The following is a 4,947-nucleotide window of genomic DNA, read 5'->3' as shown; positions in this document are numbered from 1 at the left end:
TATATGATGAAGTCAGAGCATGAGTTATTTTTGATTGTCTTCCTCATGAGTGGCGGTCAGGACGAGCGATGGTCTTTTCATACCAATCCATCCCCCTAGGAGCATGCTTGTTAGTACTTTGTTTCGATGGCTAATAAACTTTTTCAATAAGTATGCGAGTTCTTTATGACTAATGTTGAGTCCATGGATTATACGCACTCTCACCCTTCCATCATTGCTAGCCTGTTCGATATCGTGCATTGCCCTTTCTCACCTCGAGAGTCGGTGCAAACTTCGCCAGTGCATCCAGACCCCGTGATATGATATTCTCTATCACCCATAAGCCTCCTTATATCTTCCTCAAAACACCCACCATACCTAGCTATCATGTCATTTCCATAGCCATTCTGAGATATATTGCCATGCAACTTCCATCATCATGATATAAATGACTTGAGCGTTCATTGTCATATTGCTTTGCATGATCGTAAGATAGCTAGCATGATATTTTCATGGCTTGTCCGTTTTTTGATATATTTGCTATGCTAGATAATTGCACATCCTAGTATACTACCAGAGGCATTCATATAGAGTCATACTTTGTTCTACATATCGAGTTGTGATATTGAGTTGTAAGTAAATAAAAGTGTGATGATCATCATCATTAGAGCATTTTCGTAGTGATGAAAGGATGATGGAGACTATTGCTACCTCTTGACCATGCGTTGGTTTTCCATTGAAGAGGAAAGGGTGATGCAGCAAAGTAGCATAAGTATTTCCCTCGGTTTTTGAGAACCAAGGTATCAATCTAGTAGGAGACTACACGCAAGTCCCTCGTACCTGCACAAACAATCAAGAACCTTGCAACCAACACGGTAAAGGGGTTGTCAATCCCTTCACGGCCACCTGCAAAAGTGAGATCTGATAAAGATAATAAGATAAATATTTTTGGTATTTTTGTTGCATAGATTGAAAAATAAAGACTGCAAAATAAACGGTCACAGAAATAGCTAGTTGACGGGAAAATAATATAATGGAGAATAGACCCGGGGGCCATAGGTTTCACTAGTGGCTTCTCTCAAGATAGCATAATCTACGGTGGGTGAACAAATTACTGTCGAGCAATTGATAGAAAAGCGCATAGTTATGAGAATATCTAGGCATGATCATGTATATAGGCATCATGTCCGTGACAAGTAGACCAAAACGATTCTGCATCTACTACTATTACTCCACACATCGACCGCTATCCAGCATGCATCTATAGTATTATGTTCATAAGAACAGAGTAATGCATTAGGCAAGATGACATGATGTAGAGGGATAAACTCAAGTAATATGATATAAACCCCATCTTTTTATCCTCGATGGCAACAATACAATACGTGTCGTTTCCCTTCCTGTCACTGGGACCGAGCACCGCAAGATTGAACCCAAAGCTAAGCACTTCTCCCATTGCAAGAAAGATCAATCTAGTGGGCCAAACCAAATTGATAATTCAAAGAGACTTGCAAAGATATTTAAATCATGCATAAAAGAATTTAGAGAAGAATCAAATATTGTTCATAGATAATCTTGATCATAAACCCACAATTCATCGGATGTCGACAAACACACCGCAAAAATAATTACATCGAATAGATCTCCAAGAGAATCGAGGAGAACTTTGTATTGAGATCAAAAGAGAGAGAAGAAGCCATCTAGCTAATAACTATGGACCCGAAGGTCTGTGGTAAACTACTCACACATCATCGGAGAGGCTATGGTGTTCATGTAAAAGCCCTCTGGGATCGATTCCCCCTCCGGTGGAGTGCCGGAAAAGGCCCCAAGATGGGATCTCACGGGTACAGAAGGTTGCGACAGTGAAAATAGGGTTTCATGGTGCTCTTGGATGTTTTCAGGGTATATGAGTATATGTAGGCGAAAGAAGTAGGTCGGTGGATCCTTGAGGGGCCCACAAGGGTGGGGGGGCGCCCTCCTGCCTCGTGTCTTCCTCGCTGCTTCCTTGACGTCCACTCCAAGTCTCCTGGATTGCGTTTGTTCCAAAAATGATCCTCGCGAAGGTTTCATTCCGTTTGGATTCTGTTTGATATTCCTTTCTGTGAAACACTGAAATAATGATGAGGACATGGCTACCACAGTTACACCCATATCCCCTACTGTTTTACCTCTTGGAACAGTTGTTAGAGCTCATATACGCCAATTAAATTATCAGGTACTTTCATTTCTTGGTAATGTTTATAGTGTTCATGAGAATATGATGCTGCCTAACGTAGTCACATTTGTGATGCTTGCAATTGAAGGGCCTAGCACGGACAAGAAGGTTGATCATTGGATCATGGTCAAGCACAGAGATGAAGGTGCGTGCGAAGAGAACAAGAACGGAGGTTCAAGTGGAGATTTCTGGAATTTGAAGCCACCATGATGACATACAAGAAGATGGAAGAAATATACAAGATGGCCTTTCAGAAATTTCGTGCATAGCTTATTATTGGTGTTGCGCCACCTTATTTTGGGCCAGGCCCATGTAATCTTTTTTTAGATTCCATATTGTATGGGAATCGACTTAGGAGGTGTTTTTGTCCCACCTTGCCAAGGGTGGACAAAATCCCCTCTATTTTCCCTATAAATATAGCCCTTAAGGCATCGTTTAGACTTGGGTTTTATTTAGTTAAAAGTTAGCCATCACTACAACTTCGTGTACTTTGTTTGTGTCCAACGACCAGACCAAGACCGCTTATGAAATCCCACTTTTATCAGTACTTCATCCATACTCGCAATATTCAGATTGCTTAATCATATTCTTGCTTGTTCTTTGATTGCTTGTAGGAATAGACCTTCGTGGTAAGGTTGATCGTGCTCCAGCGTGGTCAATAACCTCTCGGAGTTGGTTTAGCGGTTGCTAAGGCGCAACGCCGTGCACGTTTGTAGTTAGATCGTCAAAGTCGTCTCCACCAAATCGACAGTTATCATCTCATCAAAAGATTGGGACACCTCGCCTCTATCAAATAGGCAAAAAAATAGCATTTTGCACTGGGCCTTCGGTTAATAGGTTAGTCCCAAAAATAATATAAAAATGCATAATAAAGCCCATTAAACATCCAAAACAGATAATATAATAGCATGGAACAATCAAAAAATATAGATACGTCGAAGACGTATCAACTATGATTCCCCCACACGTCGGGATGAGATTCCGGACGAAAAAAGAGGCAAAAAATGAGAGAGCCCAAAAAAAGAGAAAAAGAGAGATGGGGCAATGCTACTATCCTTTTACCACACTTGCGCTTCAGAGTAGCACCATGTTCTTCATATAGAGAGTCTCTTGAGTTATCACTTTCATATACTAGTGGGATTTTTCATTATATAACTTGGCTTGTATATTCCGATGATGGGCTTCCTCAAATGCCCGGGGTCTTAATGAGCAAGCAAGTTGGATGCACACCCACTTAGTTTTCAGTTTGAGCTTTCATACACTTATATCTCTTACTGCACCCGTTGCATGGCAATCCATACTACTCGCATTGACATCAATTGATGGGCATTTCCATAGCCCATTGATTAGCCGCATCGATGTGAGACTTTCTCCCATTTTGTCTTCTCCAAACAACCTCCACCATCAAATTCTATTCCACCTATAGTGCTATATCCATGGCTCATGCTCATGTATTGCGTGAAACTTGAAAATGCTTGAGAACATTAAAAGTATGAAACAATTGCTTGGCTAGTCATCGGGGTTGTGCATGATGAAATACTTTCTGTGATGAAGATGGAGCATAGACAGACTATATTCATTTGTAGAGATAACTTTCTTTAGCCATGTTATTTTGAGAAGACATGATTGCTTTATTAGTACGCTTGAAGTATTATTGTCTTATTGTCAAATCATAGACTATTGCTTTGAATCAATCGTGTCTTAATATTCATGCCATGATTAGATTATATGATCAAGATTATGCTAGGTAGTATTCCACATAAAAATTATACTTTTAATCATTTACCTACTCGAGGACGAGCAGGAATTAAGCTTGGGGATGCTGATAGGTCTCCGTCATATCTATAATTTTTTATTGTTTAATGCCAATGTTTTACAACTTTCATATACTTTTGGCAACATTTTATATCATATTTTCGGACTAACATATTGATCCAGTGCCCAGTGCGAGTTCCTGTTTGTTGCATGTTTTTTTGTTTCATAGAATATCCATATCTAACAGAGTAAAAACGCGATAAAAACTGATGGAGTTTTTTGGAATATATGTGATTTTTGCGAAAAAAGAATCAATGCGAGACGATGCCCAAGGGGCCCACAAGCCCTAGGGGTGCGCCCCCTACCCTAGGCATGCCTGGGAGGCTTGTGGCCACCTCGTAAGGAGGTTGGTGCCCTTCTTCTGCTGCAAGAAAGCTAATATCTGGATAAAAATCATGGTAAAATTCCAGCTCAATCGGAGTTGCGGATCGCCAAGAATTTAAGAAACGGTGAAAGGCAAGAATCTGGGAATGCAGAAACAGAGAGAGACATCCAACCTCGGAGGGGCTCTCACCCCTATGCCGCCATGGAGGCCAAGGACCAGAGGGGAAACCCTCCTCCCATCCAGGGGGGAGATCAAGGAAGAAGAAGGAGGGGGGCTTGATGTCGCTTGAAGCTACATCGATATTTCCCCAAAGAGGAAGGGATGATGCAAGCACAACTACGGTAGGTATTTCCCCCAGATATGAAACAAAGGTTATCTAACTAGTAGGAGAACCAAGCAACACAACGTAATCAGCCCCTGCACACAAATAACAAATACTAGCAACCCGATGTGTCAAAGGGGTTGTCATTCCTTTCGGGTAACGGCGCCAGAAATTGGTGCGTGAACAGGAGAAAGTTGTAAATATTGATAGATAGAACGCCAAATAAAATAAATTGCAGCAAGGTATTTTTGGATTTTTGGTTTAATACATCTGAAAATAAACGCAAAGGAA

This window comes from Triticum aestivum, chromosome 7A (assembly GCF_018294505.1).
Source record: "Triticum aestivum cultivar Chinese Spring chromosome 7A, IWGSC CS RefSeq v2.1, whole genome shotgun sequence".
NCBI lineage: Eukaryota > Viridiplantae > Streptophyta > Magnoliopsida > Poales > Poaceae > Triticum > Triticum aestivum.
Note: the sequence above shows the minus strand (reverse complement) of the source record.